Here is a 26,642-nt window from a genome sequence, read left to right as displayed (position 1 = left end):
GTGTGTGTCGCATGCTGTAATGGTAGTCACTTGATTCATTGAAGTTAACATGCCTGGTTCTTGAAGCTTAAACACTCCAGTTTTGCTGCACATAACTGATGAAAGGTCAGCTCACTCCAATTTATTTGCCAAAAAGGAGAGGACACGGGGGAACATGCACAGGCGGGGAATTTAATCAAGAGTGCCGCCCTGATGCAGAAACCTGGTTCTGCTCTGCAAGCGGCCCGCGTCACGATGTAAGGCACTGCTGAATGTGGGCAACGGTGCATGGCTAAGAATCAATGACTGTGACAAGGAAACTCTGATCGTCGTCTTGTGACAAGTTTTGTTGACAAATGTTTATTGAGAGAGATGATGTTGATTAATATTTAGACTTCAGGTCAGTGAGTATACAGTGCTGTCAGTGTGCTAACTACTAGACGATATCTACTCATTATCCTGCTCAGTTTCTATGAGGAGAAGAGGCCGTTTCTCATTTAGGATTGAGGAGAAGTTTCAGATAGAATCAAAGTGAGAAAGTGATGATGAGAGGATTTATTGATCCATTCATTTGGGCAGCATCTCCGATAAAAGTGAGCAGACTTGACCTCAATTTGTGTCGGTAAGTCCCTTGATGACTGCGTGCACTCAGAGAACGATTAAATAGACGGCAGACTTTAAAAACTTTTACCCAGCCTGCAGTCTGCCACTGAATGATGCACACACTTAGAGACTGTAACCATCGACTGTGGAATATGTGAATGACTAAACCACTTATACTGCGATGTGTTGGGTTTATAGGAGGCGGGGAAGTACATTTTCTTTCACTATAGATAAGATTCTTGAGTCTCTTACTGAGCTGCTAACTGAGCAATTTTGATTAAAAAAACGCCTGAAATTAAAAGACAATTTTGTATTTAAAAGGAGAATTGTCAAAGTCGATATGTAACATTTTTTAAGCACTGTAAGTCTGTGATCTCTGAGACGTCACTCCTGGTGGATTTGGCGACACCTGTGGTTACCATGGGAACAGCCAGTGATTCCCTGAGCAGCTTTAAGTCTGTCAAACCAGTGTCAAGTTCACAGTGCAGCCAAACAAACTCACAATGTTTTAAATAAAGACGTTGGTCAATAACTGGACTTTTTCCATCACTTCATGCGCAACTGTGATCTGATTTCATGCTGCGCAGCGGGAGATCCCAGTGGGGGTTGGATACCTTCATGTTATGTTGTTCACTGCAATATCTAATACAGAGCAGCTGGAAATTATGTTTATGATCAAAGGTTGCTGGTGATGCAAACAACAGTGACAAATACATTTTGTTGTGACACCCACCCGGGTTTCACCACAAGAGCATTTTTAATCTGAGGCGTGCTCTGTTTGCTTTAGTGACATTTAGCAGCGACCTAATACGGCTCTGACACCGTGTAATGATAGTGAACAGTAAACACTGAGACCTGGATCCATGAATTAAATTGCACAGGATTCAGCATGCCCTCAAATTAAACTACATACACTGTTTATCCACACCCTTGATGGTACGACAAAGATTTTCTGATCTGAGTCCACTATTGCCAGGATGACATGGTAAGATAAGTTGTTCCAAGTAAGAAGAAATTCCCACCATAAAGAAGAATGCTGTTTTCTTTTTTTTTTTACTGAAAAATTAAAGCAAACTTCTGCAAAAATTGGTATTCTGTGTGTATTTGCCACCCGCCAGTTTGAGCGTCGTAAATACAAAGTTACATGATGTTGCTTTCAGAGTTCAAACTTAAATCGACCTAACACTTACATCTGCAGGGAGTGTCACAATCTTCAGCCACAGCCTGATATCCTGCAAGAATTTATTGTGGCACGCCTTTTTTTCCAGTGTCATGCCACACATTTGCTAAAACCGACTGGAGCCCTCAAACGGTGCAGACAGCCAGTCGTGGAGATGTAAGCGTTAAACCCCAAAGAAAATGCTTCACAGAGAAGGCATTCAACCATCTTCCCTTTTTTTTCCTGGCAGTTACCACAGCAAACCTCACATCAGCATGAATGAAGGAACAGCAGTGGAGAAAAATGACATGCTGTGCTGTCTGTAGAGAGATGTCCTTCATGGCCACAATACAGCAAATGGTGTTATTATCTCTGACCACTGCGTTCTGTTATTCCCCTCTCACCTCCTTCTGTGTTGTGATGAAGACCGGTGCCTTATCTCACCTTGTTATTTACATATGGCTCAAATAATCCTCTGTTTTTCCTTCTCCTTCACATTCATTTTGAGATTCCACGCTATTCACGATTACGGGCTTTGCGGCGGCAGGGTAATGAATAAATTAAGCATTAGAGGGAAGGCAAAGTCCTACTCCGAGGTCACATGTATTTTGCTGCCATTTTAAAAACGGGCGGATCACCGCGGAGTGCAGCAGGAAAATACGTCCAGTCAGATGCAAGTGAGCGGCTGTAAATGGGCGTCCATCGGGGAGCGCCTGAATAATTTATAGTTCTCGTTGTTGTGCTGCACAATCAGGGGGAGGTTTATTTCAAACAAAGGGGAACATGTTGTCTGTTGTGAATTTCTGTTGCGCTTTGTCTCGCCCCTGTCACGTTTGTTCTCTGTATTTTTTCATCCGCATTAGATTCATTTTATTTGATCTATCAAACTGCTGACATGCAGGTGTAATTGACACAGCTGTCTGTGTATCCTGAGGCGCTTACAAAATAAAAATAAAATGAAGTAAACGGTCACGGCGTGTCTGATCACAGAGCTGCATTTCAGCATGCTCTTAATCTGGCAACTCTCATCTTCCTGCAGCCTGGGACGTCCCGCTAGGTCTGTCTCCAGAGATGCCAGGTCTCACTGACACAACTCTCCAGAGAAACTCGCAGCGTGAGCCGTTAAACATGGCGCTTTTATAAGGCGTCACGCTGAGAGGCTGTTTGCCTTTTCTTACCCAAACTCAACCGGCGCATTTATTATCTCTCCTGCAGCCACGCCAACAAAATACACACGTGCGATTATGAGTATATCGGCAAAGAAAAAAGGAAAGCGCTATGTATGGATTCACACAAATATATCATATTTCTTTGTGGTGTTTAAAAGATCCCATGTCAGTGTCTGCAAGCTCACACGACTATGCGAGTTGTTCTTGTTGGATGGCAAACAGAACGACTGAGCAAATAGCAAATAATGGCACTCACACCAACAACAACGAGCACCGTTCAAGCGCCTTTTCATTATTGTGACTGCCATGTCAGTCACAGAAGACTCCGCAATACTTTGTGATGTTTGCTCCCGTCTTTTGTTGTAACAGTGCGATTGTTGTGCGTGTCTGTTCTGTCGCGGCCGTGCTACGTCTTAGTTGTATCCGCCCACGTGCTATGATGTTGTTTAGTCTGTTTCTTGTATATCTTGTTTGTTCCGGTGAATGTACAACATCGACCTTCCCGGAGACTGCAGATCATATTTAGGCTGTTTCCGGAGTCTGACACAGTTACATCATATTGATGTTAATTGATGAGCGTTGTCTAGTGGAACTTAATGCAGTTGATCCATGATCCATACTGATCGCCTCCCACACAAATGTAATCATCAACGTGTGAAATAGTTTTACTGCCACTGTTACTTTATAATAAGTTAATCATGACCTGATCTCATCGTGCATCAGTTCTCTTCTCTATGCTTTTACTACATCTTCGCATCGAGTAGACGGATGCACGTTGAGTTTCACTCTATGAGCAACTAGCCATAAGGTGAAATCCTGCTGACTGGGATTTTCAGTGGTGTAATTGGGAAACTGGGCATCATAGAAGTAGATGACAATATGGTGATGTTTATTTTTAACTTCCACAATATCTGCTACCTTCCCTTTGACACACACAGGTCCACCCCAGTCTCTCTTTACCTTTGTCAAGCACAGTGGCCTTCATTGTAAACGTGCTATTACTCATGATGTGTAACCAATCAGATAGAGCTGTGGGTGGGAAGCTGAGCAAGACCAGAGAGTGGTGACCATGGATATAGTGAATGTGAACATAAAACAAACATTATTTTTAGAACAAAACAAATAAATAAGGTAAGATAAGGTCAGCAAATGTTATGGTAAGTAGGTGGTAAATACAAAGGAATACATGTCACACAATTCCTTTGACATTAGACATTGAAAGTAGTTGTTACCACAACAAAACAAAAATGCAAATTATTCATAAATGATTTCAATAATTGTATGTGGTGTGGTCTACAGGTGGACAGGCTACATCATAGCCGAAGTAGCACATTACTTTAATGCTAACCATTTATAATTTGCTGATAACAAAAATGATCTGATCCATGACTGATGACTCTTTTACTGTCTGAACTGTGTGTTTTGTGATCAGTTGCACCTTCGTGTTGTCCTTGATCAAGTATATCTTGATCAATATGTCCATTTGGAAAAAAAAGGCATTTTTAAATAAAATACATCCAACACTCGCAAGCTATGCCTCCTTCTTCCTCCTACAATACCCAGAATTCACTGCGAAATGGGACCCCTCCCATGTCATGATCCACGAAGTTACAGTTCGTTCCCCCAGATCTGTGACTTCAGTTCTGTATTGTAGCTTCCCAGCTATATATTGTTCAAGGATGTGGTACAAAAACATAATTTTCAACAACAGCAAAATGGGAAAGGTCGTTAGAAATAATGACCTTTATTGAGCATCTCATTAGTGTCCATTTCGATGAAGCTGCACTAGTTCTTGGAAGAAATGTAAGAATCTAAGCAGCACTACTAATTCCTTACAAAATAGGCAATGTGATAAAATACTGCTGGAAGTGGATATAAGCTGAATAAGCATTTACTGCTGGAAATGTAACCAAATATAAATATATGAACAGAAAATGAGCTTGGGGCTAGACTGGTAAACCGGCTGATATCAGCTCATTGCAGATATATCATGTTGGTTTAGATGTCAACTGATAGATAACAAGAAATCACAGTACAGAAATATATCAAATAACTGACAAATAGATGTATTTAACTCAGTATGTATCTTGGTCCCAATCAGATAAGAAACAATTCAAAAGGATCCATATTGAGACTGTTTACTAATAAGCAAGATTACTCAACTTATTTACCTTAGAATAACAGCCTCAAAATCAAAAGTGAATTGTAGCAATAATTTTGATGGTTCAGTGTCTTGTAACAGGGTGAACGGAGTCTCTGTCACTGTTTCTGCTCTATGTAACTTTAGCTACATATGACTAATTGTTACAGACCTGGGATTTGTATTTACAACAGTGTCTGTGTTTCTACATAATGTTGCTTTGGTAAAAAGAAAATCTAAAATATTTTTATCAGTATTGACCTCATTAATCCTATATCAGTACTACACTGTTACCACAATATAGATAATACTGACTAACACTGCAGTATGTAATGGCTGACAGCAGTTAACAGTATAAATAAATGCTACAAACAGTAGACTATTGCACATGAGACTGCAAAGATAAACTGAAAGTAAACCGATGAACCGTGTCCATACATAAGCTATTAAATCCCAGTAGTAATGTCAGTCCCATGAGAAATGAATATATGGATACTCAGAGCTATTTTTGTGAAATGAACCGATACAGACAGTAGCTTCTTGTTAAGAAATTCTACATTGCATATCTTCACTTTTTTTTTTGTTTTTAAACCCTCTCTGCACAAAGAAAATCCTCCATGTTCTCTCCTTTTTCTTGTTATAACAATATCAGGTGTATAATAAAACAGAAACCCAGCATGTTTCTCACCTGAGAGCTGTTGTCAGTCAGGTTTCTAATTTTGGAGACACCTCACTTAGAGGTGAGCCAACTAAAATGGAGCAAACACAGACCGCAGCTGAAGCAGAATTGGATCTTCACGTCACATTTTTTAACAAGGAGGCTGAGAAAGGCTGGTGATCCTCTGATACTACAGTTACAGAAAACCCTGTCTTTGGAGTGTTAATGCATTTCCCTATACATACTATATATATATATAATATGACGCACATATGGAAACATATTAGTGTGATAATAAATGTGCATATTTTTTTGATCTTCTATGGACTTTTTTTGTGTTCATCTAAAAGTAAGATGAGAGATTTACACTTCACTGTGGTTTTCAGCAAAGATCCAAGAGGATTACATCCCATTTGCAGCTTGTCTTTTGGTTTCAGACAGCAATTTGCAGCTCTGCGTGATGGCAGGTCTTGCTGCACTGCACATGTGGGCAGCGAATGAGAGGAAAGTTTGCTCACCTCTCCGTCATAATCTGCTGGTCATCAAAGAGATCTATTTTCTGCCCCCTTTGTACCTCTTCCACTGGACTACAAACTCTGACGAAGTGCCCTAGTCTTTGCTCTTTAATGATGATATACGAGCTTTATCCTGAGGATGTTGTCATATCAGGGGATGCGCCGGGGGTGTAAACCTGGGCGATGACACGTGGAGAGTAAATAAAAAAACAGCGTTTTCGCATTAATTCAAAAAGATTACTTATCTTTTGATGGAGTGCTGCTCCCAAAACGTCGGGGAAAACAATTGAAAGAAGCTCAAAGTGCTTAATTAAACTTAACATCGACTATTAACCCTCATTTTCGAATGTGTTCAGACATAATTGGGGCTGTCATGACTTAAGCCATTACCAGCAGACGAGATCAGAGCAGTTCGATAAGTTTTTCAGCTGTAGAGAATGAGTAATGTTTCCTCATAAGTTCTGATTTTCACGTTGTTCACAATAAAAAATGCACTGCTGCTCCACAAACTGATTTTTCGGTGCATTTACAGACCTCTCCGTCTCCGTGGTAATGAAGATTAATTCGCAAATCCTCACGTACGCTCGCCTGAAAAAAAAGGATTCCATTGTGTGTGAAATGTAGCTGTTGTTCAACTCGTATTGCTTTGACACGGCGCGTTTTTGCAACAGCCATTTCTCAAAATGACACAGACTAAAAGAAGGGTTGCGGCCTCCTCCTGTTTAATTATAGCGCCCTGAGAAAAGCAGCAGATGCCAACAAAAGACATCAAAACAGCCATTTGCATGAAGAGAGTCTAATTTTCAGAATGACTCAAAAATCTATACTTTGGGTGTGCTGATATTTTCAGCGCTCTCTTGGTTGGGGAAAAACGGTTAATCCGAGAGCTCTGCAATTTCAGAAGATATTAGACTCATGTAAATTGGTTTTTCGCCATTTTTTTCCCCCTGCTGTATGATAACACGACAAAAACATCATTTAGTGAATAACACGCGACTCGGATGTGGAAGTCTGTGGGGACTGACATCGCTCGCAGTTTAATAAGGAGTAATAAATGTTAAAGAAATAGTCATAGATACAAAAACGTATCTTCTGCATTACTGCTTATGATCAATCGTTTATGAAATAACCTTGCTGAGGGCTGGTTCATTACGCTATTTACTGCATTCTATATAGAAAACAACGGGTACCTTTATAACTGCAGGCAATGCTTAAGAAGCCTTTGTCCAACTCAAGGCAGGGAGAACTGTTAAACAAGCACTTTAACAGCATCCCTAAGTATGAGCACTAATTAAATTACATGATATTTAATTATTTACCAGCTTATTTATTTTGCTGTTTTCCCACACACAATTTGACTTATTGTTTACCGTGTTCATAGTGCCGCTGCCAGTGAGCAGTTAGCGACCGCATTGTTATGACTACTGCATTGACACCCGTGACAAAAAGAGAAATAAGAAATGCTTAACAGTGTTTTTCAAAAAGATATGTGACTGAAAATGCTCATCGACGCAATTATCTGTGCACCTCTGAGGACCCGCTTTTCCTTCCATTGTACTTTATTCTCTAAACAGATGGAGGAAAAACGACAAATTGTCTCTTAAATGTTCTATATGTTTTTAATAGTGTAGTCACACCATAAGCATCCTCCACAGGTCACTTTTGCTAAGCTTCACATGTAGTATTCCAGAGGTGGCTAAGTACAAATACTGTGTCACTGCACTCAAGTAGATTTTTTTCAGGTATCATACAAGCAGATATTTTTAAGCACACAGGAATATTTCTAGCCATTTCTGTCTCGCCAAAACTGGGTGTTTTTTTGTTTTTTTTTTAGGAGACCTGCGCACATTTCCAGCTATTTTTCACGAGAAATTGGATCTACATCCGTGATCATGGCAGTAATTCTAACCCTAACTGAGTGGCTTTTGTGCCTGTACCTAAGTAGAGCATGAGCACAGTAAAATAAAATAGAAAATTCAACCTAAACTAACATGAGGTTGCACCTTAAAGAAAACGTTCAGTTTTTAATTCATCTGTGCTTTCGCTGGGACATGATTAGCAAACATTTATCCTGCCGATTGATGTGGCAAGACGAAATTACGTAATAGACGTGACGAGATGGAAACAGATGGAGGGGGCGACTTGAATGAAGCTAAAAGGTGTGTTAGTCTCTGGCGTCTGCAGAGACCCTGCAGCCTTCTGCCTGGATTTTCTTATCTTCTCAATTTTCTCGCTGTGTTCAGAACACTTTGCCAATCCAAAATGTCAGTATTTGATGTCTTCTATCTTTGTGATTCCATTACAAGTGGACAAATTCTACCTTTAAGTTGAACAGTCCTTGAATATGAGTATATGAAGCGAGGTTCCATTAGCTTTGCACAGAAATGTCCTTCAGAGAGAAACTTTACTTTGAGTATATTTCAAAGCCTGTTTTTTCTTACTTTACATCGAGTAAAAAGGTTGCATCAGTACCGTTTTTCACAACAGTCTAACTATCTGAACCTCTGCTTGAGTAAAGAACATGTACTCTTATCACCTCTCAAGTATTCAAAGATGTGCGGTGTATCTCTGCGGTGGCAAAGTGTCACAATGTTTGCAAATGGTTGTTCTCATTAAAAAACGACTCCACAAAGCAGACACATTTGCACTAATAAGGCCGTATGAAGACAATAACAAATGCATGAACCAGACTATAGAGGGTCTGTATTAGCTCTGTGTTGACCTCCATTCTGTGCAGTCTCTCTCTAAATCAAACAGCTTTTGGAGGAAAAAGTAATACAAGTTTTGTCACCTTGACCTCACATGTGTCAAAGGTGTCAAACTCATTTCCTGCACTCCGTTTCCCACCGAGAGAGTTGCAATCACCTCCCTCAAAGAATATGAAAATAATTACCAATCTCATGACCACATCATTGAGTTGTGCTCGATTTAACATCACACACTCAAATCTTCTGTTCTGAAAGCTTAATCAAATATATAAAAAATATCAAAGTTAATCAGTCTCAAAAGATATTCAAGCCAACCTATTAATATTCTGCTCATATCATTTAAACATAACAAGCTTTACATCCACTTTCATGGATCTCTAAATGGGAAAAAAATAGCTAATGCAATATTTACATTTAAAAGGTTTGCTAGTGCTTAACCTGCGGATCATCAACTTATTTTTTCTCCAAATCGCCAAATGAGCTGATATGGCCACTTTTTCCTTCCCGGTGTAAATCTGTAGCGAGACTCTCCACTCGTGTAGAATAGCGTCCTGCAGGACCACCAGTTCAAAGGAGAGAAAAATCAATGTCCTCTCACAGAACCACATTATGTACGCCCCAGCCACCTGAAAGCGATCAGGTTCGATATCTCCAACGTTTAGCTGCCGTGCCTGGCGTGTGTTCATGTCTCTCATACATACTTTGATATGGTGTCTGTATGCAGCGCTCGTTTCTAATCCTGCAGAGGCACACATACATGCAATGTTTCATCAGAAATGTATTTTTGCTCCAAAGCACTGTGTATTTATTATAGCTAGATTAAGAAAATGTTTGTGCTTAAAGGGTAATTCAGTTTTTTTTAAACCGGGGTCATGTATTTACGTGTTTGGTGATGATGACTCACCAGAAGTTTTTGAATTGATACCGTGGATTGCCTTATCTGGCTGCAATCATTGCAACATAATCCTGTGGCGCAATTCGGACTGTCTTAGTTACATCCACTAAAACTGCTTGTTTGACGAGATTGTTCAACAAGGTCTCTGATACATTCCTATGGTCACAGACTTTTAAGTAACGGAGTAAAATCCGTCTTGTAAGTCTCTCTCATGGCAAAGTCTTGCTCTGAAATCTCATGAGGCAAGTTGTTACAGTTGTTGCCTCATCTCGATTGTCGAAATCAGACATGACGTATGAAATAAATTTGTGCTGGCAGATCCAGGTAAACTGCAAAGTCCTCTGTGACTGTGACTGTGACTGACATAGGCATAGTCACCCTTGTTGTCCTGCAACAATTTAGAGCATTAACACCCAACCCAAAACGTTGGGTTGGGTGATGGATAGGAAACACTTGTATAGATGATTTTTTTTATATACATATATCTACGTGTCTTCAGCAGTGCAGTGCTCACGGTGCTTCAGCTTTCACTTGCGTAACGCTTGTCTTGTATTCGGATAAAGTTATTGATGTGTTTAGGTGTCTTCATTATATTTACTGCTCTTTTAATTTCTCTTTCGTGTTATGAATTACCCACGACCAAATTTTTATCCCCTCCCTATTTTTCATCTCTTGATGAGATCCTAATTCAAGGGAGGCTATCTTTAGGCTAAGTTCATTTCTCTTTCTATTATTGTGACACTTTAATTCTGTATTGAAGTTGAATGTCTATTAGTTTATTGTTCATGATTCATTATTGAGTACCTTGCACAAATGTGGTTTATTGCCTCCTCCCTATTTCTCCAGCCTGCACTAGGTTAGGTCCTGATTAGATGAGGTTATTGAAGAGGCTGCGGGTCTTTGTGTTGTTAGGCTCTGATGAGGATCCACATTGTGTTGAAACGATAGTCGTTCAATTAAAGTCTCTCGTCCTGATCAATGTGCACCAGTGTACCTTGGACTGTGTTTCTGAAGTCACTTGTCGAGTTCTGGTTGGGCTCGATTAGTGAGAATCGGGTGTCCTCGAGAATCTTGGGTGAGATTTTTGCTTCTGGTCACAAAAAAAAAGGATCTGATCATTTCACAAACAGCTCTATCACTGTTGTTTCTGTAATGTTGTCATTATAGAGTATAACAAACTCAGCCTATCAGATGCAAACACAAGCGCTTACAGGGGGGCGTAACTTTGTCAGCTGGAGTTACCCGAAACGATTACGTTGCCACCACTTCAGTGGTGTCATGGCTGCCAACTGAGGCGATCTACTGGACCGATCCCAAAACCTTTGGCAAGCATGAATCATTTACACACTGAAACATATATAAAGGGCCCAGGTTTAAAAATACCAGAATCCCCCTTTAAAGTGCTTTACAGAAAAGGATGTTTTAAGTAACATCCATCAAGGAACTGTAAAGCCTTACAAGCAGAGTAGATCTTGAAACTTTAATGATTGTAATAAATTACTCTTGACGCATGAGACCACAGATAAGATAGCTCTACTATCAGCAGCTGCAGCCCTACCTGGTAATTACTGTAAAACACAAGAAAACTAACTTGGCCAGGTTATATGAAGTTATGTAACTCCTTTGAGCTCCCATAATAACTTTTGTTTTAGAGCCTGAGAAAGGCGACACACAATTACCACTGTAGTGGCTTTCATGACATTGATGAAGCTGTTAGTAAAGGGCTGGAAAAAGCCACAACAAGTTAAATCCTTCCGTTCCATCACAGACTTCAACTGCGCCGAATGGAGCGGGAAAGAATTCTTTTTTTTTTTATGCAAGTTGTCAAAAATGAAGCAAATGGCAACACAATAGGGAAAATATCCCCAAAGTAAGATCACAGTACAAAGCTTGGAAGCCATTTGTGAAAACATGTCATTAGGAATATCCAGCTACTCTGTTCTCCGAGAGGTGATAATGTGCTCTCGTAAGACTTTCAACAAAAGGAGGACACATGTGGCACCGGTTCATGCTGAGTTTATGTCATGTGAGAGTACGAGAGTTGAAGAGCTGCTTTTATCTTACTGCAAACACAGACACAACTCGGTTTGGTCTAGAATGTGAGGCAAACGACAACAGCAGCAGCAGCGGCGCATTATAGGCATTCACCTACTCGGGATCCTGTCTAAGTCTTGATATGTCCATGACGCCAGCTCCATACATAATTTCCTCACCGCTGGATTAATGGAGAAAGGAGCTTCCCTGCCACGTATCATTATTTACGGTGTAAAGCAAATTCCCTTGAATATCTGTGACCAGCCACAAATTCCTATGAGGAATATCGGTGGTATGCCCGTTCATGAGATTATCAAACCATCTATTGTATGTATTCTCAACCCGTGTTCAGAGCAGCCCAGGGTGTTTTCTGCTGTTCATCAGAGGGGCTGTTTTCCCTATTGAGATAAGAAATTAAATCTGCAGGAGCAGAGGATGCTGGGTTTGCTGCAGGGTGGCGAATCAGTAGCTCTGATAATGGAGCCGACTCCCATTGCGCAGGCTATGAGGCAAACAGCCGTGGCGCCAGCCCAGCCCTGCCTATGAGAGAGGATAGCTAACAGTGTCACTCTGCAGAAGCTCGCTCTGCCTCTCTCTCTCTCTGTCTCTGTGAGAACATGTGGTTAAATCGGCATGTGACGGAGAGGGGAGGAAAGGATGGAGATGCTGTGAATTTGCATTGCTCTGTGACTCCATATATGATGCAGAAAAGGGAAAGAGAATGGTACAACTGGAGGGTTCGCCTTAGTGTTTAATGCAGTGAGAATATGCAGGCGTGCTGAGTCAAACATACTGACCCTGTGGGGTAAAAGCTGAGCTCTTGAGTCAGAAAGGAAAAGCATGTTATTATCAAAACTTTTCCCCTTCGATCCCTTCCTGGTCGTGCACACAGTCTGGACAGGTTACATGTGGTGGTATATTATGCAAATGTGAAGAGGGTTTTAATTTCAATTTGGGGACTCACCAGAATATTGTGTCGTTTTGGATCCTTCCTCACAGGCGTCACTTCAAAGGAGTCTGCGGAGAGAAATAAACGGTCACACCTTAATGCGCAAGCACAAATAACATTTGGGGGCCATACGGCTCCAGTTGTAATAGTGTCAGAATCATAAAAAAGGTTCAAGTTATAGTTCAATCTTTGATTTCATCCCAGACCCAATATAAATGATTTGATATTTCTGTAGCAGTGGAACCATCATTTTAAGCCCGGAGCCTCTCTGCTGGATAAAATTTAAAACAGGAGGAATATATTTTTACCTGCCTCCTTATTTGAAGATGATTTCCGGCTTCCTGGGCAGAGCTTATACTCCCCAGAAAAAGTAAACTTTGTATTGTGCACAGGAACATTTTTATATGGTTTATTTTGTCATAACAGATGCCATAATTACTGACTGCTGAATATGGAACATGTTCTTCACATTTAAACGGTCAGTTAGGTGTCCGTCCAAACGTGTCGCAAATTTTAACTGAATTTCTAGAAAATCTGCTAAAGAATATGCAAATGCTTGTTTTTTATCCACTGCAGTTAGGCATTTAGAAGGAGTCGGTTCATCGAGACGAGCAGAAGTTGCTGCCAATTCTCAGATTGTGCTATTGCAGAAGAAGTGGGCTCAACAAGACGACACAAATGAATGAGCGTCAGTCAAACTAGGCTCAATCTGTAAAAAAGCAATGTAGAAAATAAAATGAACACAGCTTTTTTTCTTTGTTTACTGAACGGTAAAAGAGGGTAACAGACTTGTCATCGCTGCTATTTTCTGTCAGAGTGAATAGTTCTGCATTTTGCGATATTTCAATATGTTTTCAAAGTTTTGGTGTTTCCAAACAGGCGTTTTATGCAAAGATGGAAAATAAAATAATGGGATGGAAACACAACTAATAGGCTTTACAGTCTTCCTTTGTGCTTTACAGTAAGTACTGCTTACTGTGTTTAACTTCATGTCATTACTGTATTATTAGTTTTACTGATTAAAAAAAAAACAACTATCCATTCACCAATTCAACCATGAAGTTTAATAAAGCCAACAGATTTAATGGAATGACAGAGAAACATTATGAGTGCATTCCAACTCAATACTACAACAGCCCCCACATTGACCGTAGAGAGTTGAGGCTGGTATCGGTGGTATACGGACAATCCACCACAGCTCATTACTTTTAATTAGCCCCACCTTATTTTTGTTCATTAGTGACGGCTGCACTGACTCTGCAGCTCCATGTCAAAGTAGTGAACCAACTGTTTGCACTGTTGATAACTCAGCTGCAAACTAAAAGCTCTAGGTGTTAAACCGGTTTGACAGGTGGGTAACTAAGTGGAGGAAACCTGCAGCGTAGTTCTATTTTATTGTCCACGTCATGGCTAAACTTGAGTCTTCTTAAATATGCATCGTTGTATTTGTATGAAGTTTATTTAAAGTTCCAGGAAATGTTCTTATGGTATGAACCTATGTTGGTTTTTGTGCAACCTCATAGCATATGCCAAATAAAGGTAACAGTTTTTGGAATATGTGACTGTGCAATCAATTTTCATTTCATTTTGATATATAATATTTTATTAAGTCAGTCTGCATTTGGGATAATGGGTGCAGATTTGCCACTTGAAACTTCTCAGTATATATATATATTTTTAAAACAACGGTTCCTCTATTTCCAACAGAGACAGAAAAAGACCTCTTTTGCCTGATAAAATGACAGCTATCATTATATCAGATTATATCAGCAAGCTAGCAAGCTAATTATCCGTTGGTTGAAGATGCCACCTTATCTCTTGATTTCCCATTAACTAAACTTGAGTCTTCTTAAATATGCACTTGAAGGCTATTTTCAAGATACTATCACAGACTAGATTAAGCTATCTGAAGCTAAATGACAAGCCAAACAAGACATATCATCGCCAGCTGATGTTGACATCGTAATTAACATAAAGAAAACAGTGTAGTGAAGCTAGCTAGCTAGCTGGTATTAACACAGCCCTGTTTGGCTGGGTTTTTTTTTTAGATAACATCCTCACAAACTAAAGTGAGCAACTTTGCTCATTTCATGCTCCTTGGCCTGATGCTACGCTCCATTTTAAACTACTCAGTCGTAAATGCTATATATTGCAGGTTATGTTAGAAAAGATGAGCATTTCTTACAGTTTTGCTCTTGAAAGGCATGAAAAGCACCACTCTCTCAACTCCAAATCAAGTTAATTCCAGTGACTAACTTTAAAAAATCATGTTGCACTTAGCTGCATTTATAGATTTTACTTATCTCCTCTGGTGATCTTATCAGCTGAAAGCAGATAAATACTGCACTGAATATGTGCACCAGTGCAAAAAAAAAAGTCTCTGCTTCAGTGGTTTTAACGCACACCTGTGTTTGAGTGGCATCGGGCTCTCATACTCAACAGGACTGGGATGAACCGAATAAAAAAAAATGAGGTGCAAAATATTGTTTTAGGGGTAAAAGCACAAACTTCTTTAAAGTGCTGCAGGACTATATATAGAGTAATACAATTCTCTCTCTCCCCAATGCACAACTAAAAGCGCACATGGAGCAATCACAGTTAATTGAAGGTTTTTGTGGATGAAGAAAAAAGGGACCACTTTCCACCTTTTTTTCCCCTTCAGGAACAACGACAACAGAGGAACAGCTCCGATTCTCCACTGTCAGATTTAATTGCCAAAGCAACAATCTTGATTAGGATCTCAACAGTCCTTTTTATCAGCCCCAGCCAAAGCAACACAGGGTGTTTGTCCAAGCAAGACATATTTACCCACCAGAACTCTCACTGCTACTACGTGTAAACACTGCGGGCCTCCACAAAAGACCCTGACATTGAGAGCAACCTTCAGAGGTTGTTCAGTAGCCATCCATTACATCTAAAAGAGATGTCTCTTCTTTCTCTTTAGTGTCTTGTTTGAAGCTCACCCCCTTCCTACAAGACCTTAACACGATGGCAATTTATATCTGAATTTAAAATCTCCCTGCTCTTATTGACTAATCATTCAGCGTGGTAAGATTTTAATACAATTTAAATCCTTTACCGACAAACTGCCATTACTTAACGTCCACCGGCCATCTTTCCGACTGACCAAAGACGGAGATGTAAGAAGTACAATTTCACGCATGCCGCACTTCACCGAGACGTCCATCTTCTGTTCATGTTCCCTGAAGCATCCAACACCGAGGGATTGATTAAAACACACTGCGCGTGCACACACACACACACAAGCTGCACATATCAGCAGAGCTGCAACAGTAATCTTACATATTGTGCCTGCATGCTAACTGTCCCTCCATCTATTCATCAAACACCCACGCAGACGCATCAAACACATACTCTGCACGCACACGGACTACAATTCGGTGACACAGCAATTAGGCTTCTGAGAGGATTTTCCACCCTACATTTTTTTAGTTATTGTTACTTCTCTAATTAAAAACATTGGTGGTGGGATGTGTGATTTGCAGAGGAGAGTGGAGGAAAGGCTGCACACTCGAAAACAAAAGCGGTTTTGCTTCAAAAACATCTTTCAAAGATCAAATGTTATTAGGCTCACACGCTGCCTGCAGACATATCCGTGCTACAGGATTCTTACAGCAGAGGACTGGAAGGTTTTGAATCATACAGTAGCTGGTATAGTAAAAAATAGAACTGCAACTTATGATTAATTTACTATCACTTATTGTGCCTTTGGTTTTATTGATTAATATGTTTCTTTGCCTTGACAGTGTTGGAAAAAACTGAAAAAATATGCCTAATATAACTTCAGAGAGAGTCCAAAGATGTTAGATGGATGCAAAGATATGACAAAGAAAAGGATTAAATCCTTGTATTTTTGATGAAGGAGCCAGAAAACAATAGATTTTCTTTTGCTTGGAAGAAATGACTAAAACAATGATTAGATTAACAAAATAGTTGCTAATTAATTTTCTGTCAGTTGGCTAATATTTTATTCTGCTCACATTCACATTTATACACATAAGGGCTGCACGATTAAATACCAATAAAAACTGCAATATGTTCCCCTTACAAACAAAATATCATGATTTTAATAATTAAAGTTTTAAAGCATAAAAAATAAAGTTATCAGCAGAATGTGAAGAAATACAACTTACAGTAATATATGTAGGTTAGCATGCTAACCAGCTAGTCCCGAGTCACTTTGTACCTCAAGAGGTGAAAGTCCCATAGTAAACAACAACAACACTTGGTGCAGAGAACTTTCAGTCCTGGCAGAATCAGCTAATATGACCGCTCACTGCACGACTAACTGAGCTAACTAGCTAATGGCAGCTACAGTTAGCAGCTACATATATTGGTTTAAATTTGACACACGCGAATGATTATGATGCAAAGATCATCATGATCATTTACACTCTTTTCCGATCAAATCACAATATCTGTCCAAATATTGCAATATGCCTTTTTGTGACACATCGCGCAGCCCTAACACATACACACTCTTATAAAACTATGCAGGATTATAATTAAGACAGATGATTGATGATTCATGAGATACTGAAGCTGCAGCTGTCAGGGTGTTGGTTTGCTTTTTCCCTGTCAGTGTAGCAAACCCAGCCTTCTCATTTGTGACCATCGTCAAGGACAAACAGCTATTTGTTCAGCGTTTCAGGACCTCAGAGCTTCGGCACACAGGGCGAGGCTGGCGTTTGGATAACTGTAAGCTTGGATTAGGTCTCCACGTAGTGACAAAATGGATGTTACATTTGGCATCTTTTCCACTGACTTTGCAGTATTCAACAGAGACAAACATTTTTCTGATGGAAAAATGAAACACGTAATTGCCTGAGTTGTGTAGCACCTGCCAGTCTTTGGTGTGTGACCAGAGGCCAGCGATGTCCATAGAAACATTATCGCCTCTCAGCCGAAACACCCTCTAGAATTCTTAATGAAGAGTGAAAAGGAACCTGCTACAGGGTCTCTCGGTAGCAGTGTCTAAACCATTTGTGAAAATGCTAGGCACACAGCACATCCACATTACTCTGCCTCACTTGCCACAAGGCTGAAACAAAACATTTCAAGGCCGGGACCCATATTGATATTATAAAACCTCCAATAAAAAACAAATAAAGAAACAAATATTTGATCTGGAGCCATGGCGAACTTAACTGCTTGGATGAATTGCAAAAAAAAAGAAAGAAAAGAGGTTAGCCTGTGGAGTTTGAGCGAGGCCTGGTTATTCAACCTGACGTGGCGAGAAGGGAAAGGATGTGAGAAATACCTGCCCTAATAAACCGCATGCTCAACTGATAGCTTGACTGCGGCGCTCGCCTCTGTTGCGCATGTTAATCATGCCGTCGTTTTCTGCAGATACCAAACAGCAGCGTTTCACCGCTGCCTCCGCTGAGTGTGATTTAACAGACAGCATATGGCTCTCTTAGATTGCCCACACAGTTGGCACACTGACCATTTCCAGTACCTCCAGGGCAGCCAATGTGACCTCCAGAGATGAGAGCGCTCCAGACAAAGGCACACAACCTAAAGGCAAAGCAGAGGCCTGCACTGTGCAGAGCGCTGGAACACACGAGTACACAGAGATAATGGCGGTGGTGGCGGAGGTGTAAAATGAAGAGGCGAAAAATTGCGCTGATGCTTTTACTACATCGTTTACCACGACCAGGAAGTTGTGACTCCTTTGTTCGCGAGGAGATCAGGCAGACACAGACCGCGGTGACACCGGGCAATAATACAAGTTGCCTGAGAGGATCACATCAAATAATATACGCTCTAATAATTGCTCTGGTTACATGGCTATTCTTAATAAAAAAAAAAAAACAAAGAAAGAAAAATAAATCCCTGCAACCTTTGCAAGTCTGTGCTCTCTCAAACCATGTCCTACATATATGGGCCAGTGAAGCATGGGGAGCACAGTAATTGAATAACGCACTTAGTCACCTCATATGAATAATTATGCAATAAGCACAACACAAAGTTGTACACCAGTGACCACAGGGGTCAGCCGGGTTACCCAGGAGCCTTCAACATGCAGACACCGAGCACGCGAGGGATCAGAGTTTCCCTCTCCTCCTGATGAGTCAGGGAGGATCGTCTCTGCTGCTCATGATCTGATGCTCTGGTAGTAAGCTCTTTCCCCTTCCCTCTCCCCCTCGTGAGCTGAAGCCCTCTGATGATGTCCGGATGGCTATTTATACACTTAGCAACGCTCAGCACATTTACCAGCACCACATAAATAATCAGTAGGTATGAAAGACAGTGTGCAAGGAGGGCTGGTTTACTTTAGTGGAGCAACTTCTGGCTCTCCACATTCACAGAGCAGAGCATAACATCGCACTTCTGACTCCGTTTCTCCCACCGCTTGTCATGATTTATGAGGTAAATCCATGATTAATGGGCTACCACTGAATATATTTACCAGCAAATGATTTACACTTTTTTTTGCTGCTCTCCTAAATATTAAAACGTGTTTCAACATGCATGTTACAACACAGGCATTTGTGATAGTAATACTATACATCGTTTAAGATTTATATACGGTTATATCGTAACATGACATAAGTGTTTGTTCTTTCCCGATTTAAAAGCTGCATTACAGTAAAGTGATGTCATTTTCTGATCTATTCAGCTGTTCTTATACTTGTCTTTGTCCACTTGATCCTCGCATCAAGCAAAAATATCATTGTCTCAATAGTTTGTGGAAGTACCAATAGTCATTCCTACACTATTTTCCTAATATTCAAAAATATTGTGAGGAGATTTCTACATATTATTTCACTTATCTCCCGGCTCTAGCTCAAAGCACGATCTGATCCTGAAAGTGAAGTTGTTGGATTGTTTCTTGTTTTTTTTCCCTTTTGTAAGCTGTTGTCGCTAGTATTGATCCTCAAAACAAGACTTTGCATCTGTAGTACAGCTGGAAGCGATTTGATTTTGATATCTGTATGGGGTTCAGATCCTGATCTAATCCACTCATCAGATATTAGACTGATGTCACCGATCCTTGTAACAACGTCGATTCCACAGTTTGGTGTGTTTGTATGCAGCCTGCCGCTAACACCGGTGGAGCTGGTAGCCGAGAACACCACCGTTATATATGCTAGTAAGTATTCCAGTTTTTCTGTGTTTATCTTGCTGGATTATCCCCCTTATTCCCATGATACCCTGCGAATTATAGACAGGATTTTGGGCACATCTTTTCACAAGAACCGTAATTTTCCATTGTAATAAGATGGTCTCTTAGAGTGTTGTTGCGGAGTCTCATTCATTAATGAAGACTTAGTTACTTTGAGAGAATAATACTAACACTACTATTTTTGCTACGACCACAAAGCTTCAGCCTCTAAAGCCTTGAAAGTGCCGCCAATGAGTCAGTTTTAGATATTAATGATGAGCATTTCCCAAGAAACCTCCCCGAGTTTCCTCCCTAGGAAACATGCAGATAGCAGATACTGTTGATAGTCTTGATGCCAATATTGATACTCAAAACAAGACTTTGCATCTGCAGAAGAGCTGCAAATCATTTGAGCCATACTGTAAGCCAGAACCCTACAGCACCCCACACTGGTTGGAGGACAGCAGCAAGCAACTCCAAGGCTCCTTGGCTATACTAACTTGCAAAGACCTGAATAATCGGGTCACGGTCATTATGGACTATACTCATTTCTAAAACATAGCTTCAACAAGGAACCCAAATACAGTCCGACACAAAACATCACACCAAACTGATTTTAAGTAAGCTTACACATATTACATACACCAATAGTACTACCAATAATGAAAATCATAATAATGGCTTTAAAATAGTTACATTCAAGACAAAAGAGGTCTGGTGTTAGAGGCAGATGTTAGAATTCAAGTCTCAAAACTGAAAAAAGTTGCTCAGTTCATCTCTCAGCTCACTGCTGTATGCTCAATACACCGAAGATGACACACTATGGGGCTTGATTTCTCTGAACTGGGCACAAATTTGAGCATGATTGCAAAACAAAAGATGTAATCAGACATGGGTGTGTCCAACAAATTTTGAAGTCTAGTGTCCAGCCGCGAAGCTGCCGATCTTCCAGATACCACACAATCCCAACCCTACTTGCATGAGAAAGGTCGGGTTGGGATAAGCTTCTGTAATGGCAGACGATGTCAGCAGCATTCAACCCCGGTAAAATGCAGCAGACTATTTCCTAATGGGCTGCGAGGAGATTCCAGTCTGGCTTCTCCTTCGACTAAACTGTTTGTGTGCAAGAGGCCCAAAGCACAAATACACAGCACCCTGAATACGATTACAGAACACTGCATATCATGGGTACAAAAATGGGTACATCATGTCCCTGTTATGTCTCATTTCTGTTAAGGAGACACTTAAATTTAACATTATCTCCAAGCATATATACAGTACATTTGGTTATAGAGAATGAAATCTTTACTGTAAATAAGCTTACTTGTAAAGTTCACTGATACTGGCAGAGTGGAACCCAAAAACACGACAATGAGACGGTCAAAGTAGCAGGGAAACTCCAGTTTACTTATCAAGTTCAGGCAAGGTCAAAACCAGGAGATCAGTCACACAGGCAAACTAATCCGAAGAGGGGCAGGCTGGGTATCCAAGGTCCGAAAAACAGGCAAGCAGGTTCAGAACAGGCAGATCAGGCAAAAACAGGATAAGGAATGCTGGAGAGCTTGGCGAAAACACTCAAGACAATCTGACAGGGAACAAGTGGAAGTGGACCAGTAATATACCGAGGCACTAATGAAGGAATGTCCTGCAGGTGAGGAGATGGGCAAGGAAACCCTGGTGAGGGGAATGAGTTGATTGTATGGCAAGAGGGAGTGGCAGGATATGAAATGACAGTGGAATTAATAATATGTCATGTAAACAAAACCAGATGAAAACAAACTAAGAGTTAGTGGAATTTGTGACACTTACTAGCATAACTGCAAGATATGTGTTTATTTTTTTGTCTTCTTCCATCTTTTCTTTTTCTTCTTTCTTTCTTGCATGATTCAGTTTTGCATTTAGCAACTCACACAGTGCATGGGTATGATTACACATGTACATAACTGACATGTAAAAGATCTTTGAAGGAGCCTGTTTGCTATCTTATCCACTAGAGGCCAGATGCAAATAACTGTGCAGACTCAGGACTAAAAGTAAGACAGAAACATGCATGCGCATCATTCCTTTTAGATTTAGTAGGTTGCGTTTATGCCTGGGTTTGTTTTATAAATCAGAATTATTATGGACTATACAATACTTGTGCCAGCTCCATCACTCATGAGACCTGTCGTTAAAGAAGAAGTTGCAATTCAACCAATTGTGTTGCATCAACAAGCACAAGAGAAGCTGTTATTATGCGCCACCGTTACAACGCTGTGGCTATTTAAAGAATCTATACTTGTTTGTCATATCTATGTACGTGGAATCCATCTTCACGGTGTCTCATTAAACATCAGGAGGGAGATTGATCTGCAGAGGTCATATCGAAACGCACTTTGCAAAGTGCTTCACAATTCAAGATTTAATAAAAAAATCATTAACATCAAATTGACGGCGCAAATGTAAATAAAAAGAATGATACAATCCATCACTTGTAGATTACGTTAATAAAAGCGCGCTTGATTGACATGTTGAAGAACGCAGTGTAGACAGCAAAAATAATAAGACAATCAGTGACAGTGACAGCAACGTCAGCAAACAGTGTTTGACTATGAGAATATGTCTTATTTAATACAGATGTTTTTATTGGATCAAAAAAGAAATTTTTCCTTAAGCCTCAGCAAAGATATGGACTGAAAAATGAAAATAAAATACAGTCATATGAACAATGTTGGTAAAGTAAATTATACGATGTTCAGTAGACAATTTTATACTAACTCACAAGTCAACAGGGTGTAATGATGATAGGAAGGCCTAGAAAAAGCCTTTTTTATTCTATTTTGTAATATGTTGCTGGTTTCCTCCTCACACTAAACAAGATCTGTTTATGTGCACTATCAGCTGTTAATCAACTATTTTAAGAGTAGCATTTTTCTTGTTAAAGCTCGTATTCAGACCTCTCCCAATATCCAGATCCTATTCTCACACAATATTTCTGTTGTAGTTGTTGTGACAGAGGTTATTTTAATTATGTTTTTCCAGAATTCTCCGAGATAAGAGCAATTCCAGAGTATATGAGGTAAATCTCCATCACTACTTCAACATCTCTGGCAATTATGTTGTATTTTATGCAGTCTAATACATCCCACTAAAGACATTAATCTGTTTTTCTCTGTGTTTAGTTGAGATGAGTACAATCTGAGACATCTCAAGGATAATACACCTGTCAACGCCATCATGAAGTAGTTCATGTTCTTTCATAAGTATGTGCCTTTAACTTTATATTTCACATCAGAAACAGGTCACAATAGGTCAGCCAGTCCTTCTCACACATTCTTGTGTACCAGTTCATGCATGGGAAATTGTGTCTGCATGACTTTTGTGCATGTAGATCGTTTACATATCCGGCCCCTGATGTTCAGACAATAACTGTGTACTTCTTGGTTAGAGCCTGGCACAATGTCAGGTGATTCAATTCATTCATTAAAGGAAACACACACTGATTTGAATAATTGCGCGATCTCCCTTTTTTCAAAACACGGAGCACATACAGCTGCTTATACAGTTATTCCATCAACTGGCAGCCGTTAATTGAACTCATTATCGTTTAACGCGATTAAGATAAACTTTGGATGAACATCTTAAATGAATTTTAGATTTGAATTTCAATGAACTAGATGAAGCAATGTTTATAAAACCAGAAGTGGGGAAGGTAAACACTCATGAAAGGACTTTTTTTGTTTATTCAGAGATTTGCAGAGATTCTCTGTGTGTGGGCCTTCATCGACTAAAGCAGTGGAAAAAGCTGCTGGCACTTGCTTTTATATTTGGAGGTGGTCTTGTAAAATTTGCTACCCATGATCCCCGCAAACACAACATAGCATCTTTTAAAAAGAGGTTTTATCATCGCGTCTCCATGACAGCAACCAGTAGAAATAGCTGTTGGGGGAAACAATTGTCCCCTCAGGTAACAGCGCAATAAACCTTGAGCCAAGCCACAAAAAAATCAGCACACGCACTAAGCTTGACCGAGGCATTTACACCTGCATGGAAGTAAAGCAGCACATCTTTTGTTGCCGTCAAGGTTTCGATACATAAAGAAGCAAAAAGAGAAGTCAAGGCCATGGTGTCCCCAAGCAGCTGCCTTACCTTGTTGCTACCGGAGAGAGAATAAATAAAAAGGAACGTTTTTAAACCCGCTAGATACAGGCAGTCAATGCACCGATCGAACCAGCCATTTACTGTTGAACGTATCCATTGAGTTAAAAAAAAAAAAAAAAAACAGTCTCAACTCGAGTCGGGAATGAGAGTTCTGATGAGAGATAGCTTATAGCACTGTCAGGGTTGAAAACGGAAAGTGAAGAGATTCCTTTTTAAGGAGCTGGTGAGGCAAAGTTAGAGGCATTTTGAGGGTAATTCTGCACCCAGACTTGTCATTTATGGGCCTACTGCTTATTACCACCTAATAATGTGAAAGATGATATAGCGCTTCAATTTTCACAATATATGAAACAGAGCACACCATGTCCAAAAAGAAAATGATTATCAAACGGGTCGAATGAAACAGATCTATTCATATTAAAGCTTTGAAGACATACCAGGCAGTTTTTCCTGGAATATAGCTTGGTTTTCACTTTCATTTCCAACAATATAATGGAGCGTATTACAGTTTACTCACATAAAAAGCTTAACTCATTTTAATTTCAGCTCGTGAAATTACAGGGAATCCTACTGAAATCTAAAGTGGCTCCTTCAATTCTAAGTGTAATTATAGTGAGTTTTCTGTTTACTGCTTCAGTTCAAACTAATTTAAAACTCAATAATTAAACTGGAAATTCAGGAGTTTTGAGGTAAAGCCAGCACTGCTGATCAGGGTGTTTTTCTGGCTTTAACCCCACATACAGGATTAAAGAGATCTATTAAGCTTTTCAGTTTTTTTCCTCTCCTTCAGTGTCTTGTTAAAAAGTTGAAAAGGTAAAAGTACCAACAGAAACTCCTCTCTCCCACAGAAAGCACTGCTCCTTAAACACCTCGTATTGTCACACAGTTGAATAATTAATGTCTAGCGGTTGGCAAATTGTTTTAGCACCGCTTCTCTGCTGTTGTAAGCAGTGGAGGGTCAGGCATGTGAGAGCTGACCAATCAGAGCAGACTGGATATTTAGGAGGCGGGACCTTAAAGAGACAGGAGCTAAAACAGAGTGGGGAATACAGAGCTGCTGCACTGGACAATATGAGACAACTGATGTGTTTTTTGAACACTGAAGAGTGTAAACCTATTCTAGTAGTAACCCAAAAATAAAATCATGAACCTAAAAATGACCAATATGTGTAATTTAAGCTGCAGGAGTAAGCAAGCACAGAAGATTGAGAGATAAACATATGTACTGTACATACAAACATTCCATGTTCTCATTAAAATTGATTTTTCAGTGAGAACATTTAAATATTTAAAACCTTCAACCGATCAATTCAAATCTTGATAGATGTCCAGACTGTCCTCCAGCTGTATGCAAAGTCCATGATCAGCCACAGTAAGATGATATGAGATACAATGAATCTTTGATGAGTTTAATGAAGCAACTGGGCAATGTCAGCAGCACATATCAATAGGATATAATAAGAACATCCTGAAATATGTTGCGTTCAACACTAAATGACATTCCAGTATGTTAAATGCAGGCGTTCAAATGCTTGGCAGTAGAATAAAGAAGCAAAAAAAAATTGCAATTTTCAACATTTAGCAACATCTGAATGTGTAACGTCAACAATTTGCCTGAAACCGCTTGTTTTGAGAAAGCGATTGTTTTCATAGCCCTCTCAGACAGTCATGGTCAGCTGGACTTGGACAGCCTTGCTTAGTCACGCTGACAGAACAGTGCTCCCACAAAACACCAGAAAAGCTCTGTTATGTGCCACAGTTACGGTCTCATTTGAACTCGACCATCAAAATGTGCCGAGTGCCACTGTTTGTTTAGCCCCTAAGATGTGCTTGAGTGTTAGCTTAGTCAGTCCAATTATTGACTTCAGTATCTGCGGGCCCCATAAATGCCATGACGTCGGGGTGAAAAGAGGGAAACGCAGTCTGGGATCCTCTTGATGACGTGACAGCATTTGGCCAACTGTTTGAAAGTCTTTTGTCATCGTGGTGTCAGTGGATCTACAGTAACATTTATACCACTGCAGTGGCTAATAATAGAAAAGCCGCCAGCTAACACTGCAAACACTGTGATGGGAAACAACAGTAAGCCTGCAAAACCGATGTATCCTATCCATTCATGTCAGCGTATTGACATCCTCGCTGATATTGAAAGGGATTATATGACTTAAGTCTGCATGTTCTGCATGCCTGAAGAAGTGTTCTACTTGGATGGAAGCTGATCTCGCCTTGCCAGTCAGCCCCGTCTGAATACTGACTTCCTCCTTCACAGATAATCCCGTGAAAAAGACAACTCTTTAATGTCTAACATCCTTAACACAGCTCTCTCAATTCCTTGAATCATAATTAGCCGCCATGGACGCCCAATCCATTTTGTGCCTCGCCGTGGACCTTTTCCACATGTCACTGCCGACGTGCCACGAACATTGAATGAGGTTCAAAGTGATCGGGATAGAAAGGCATCGACAATAAGGAATGTGACGAGAACACAAGGCGCACAGGGGGCCCTGTTTTGGTGCTGTTGCAGTATTGTAATATAATCATCCTATGCTGGATTCAATATGCAG

General features: G+C 40.1%; 1 protein-coding gene across 1 annotated transcript in view; it reads right to left on the bottom strand.

The window, feature by feature from the left end:
• The window catches only part of lrfn1 (leucine rich repeat and fibronectin type III domain containing 1), a 133,690-nt gene that overhangs the window by 50,839 nt on the left and 56,209 nt on the right, over positions 1–26,642 (bottom strand). Inside the window, exon 2 of the mRNA XM_030399130.1 lies at positions 12,825–12,877. The gene's annotated coding sequence lies outside the window, so the exon portion shown is untranslated. The remainder of the gene's footprint in view (positions 1–12,824; positions 12,878–26,642) is intronic.

Source organism: Sparus aurata, chromosome 2, assembly GCF_900880675.1.
Source record: "Sparus aurata chromosome 2, fSpaAur1.1, whole genome shotgun sequence".
Lineage (NCBI taxonomy): Eukaryota > Metazoa > Chordata > Actinopteri > Spariformes > Sparidae > Sparus > Sparus aurata.
Note: the sequence above shows the minus strand (reverse complement) of the source record. Positions and strands in the feature narration are given on the sequence as shown.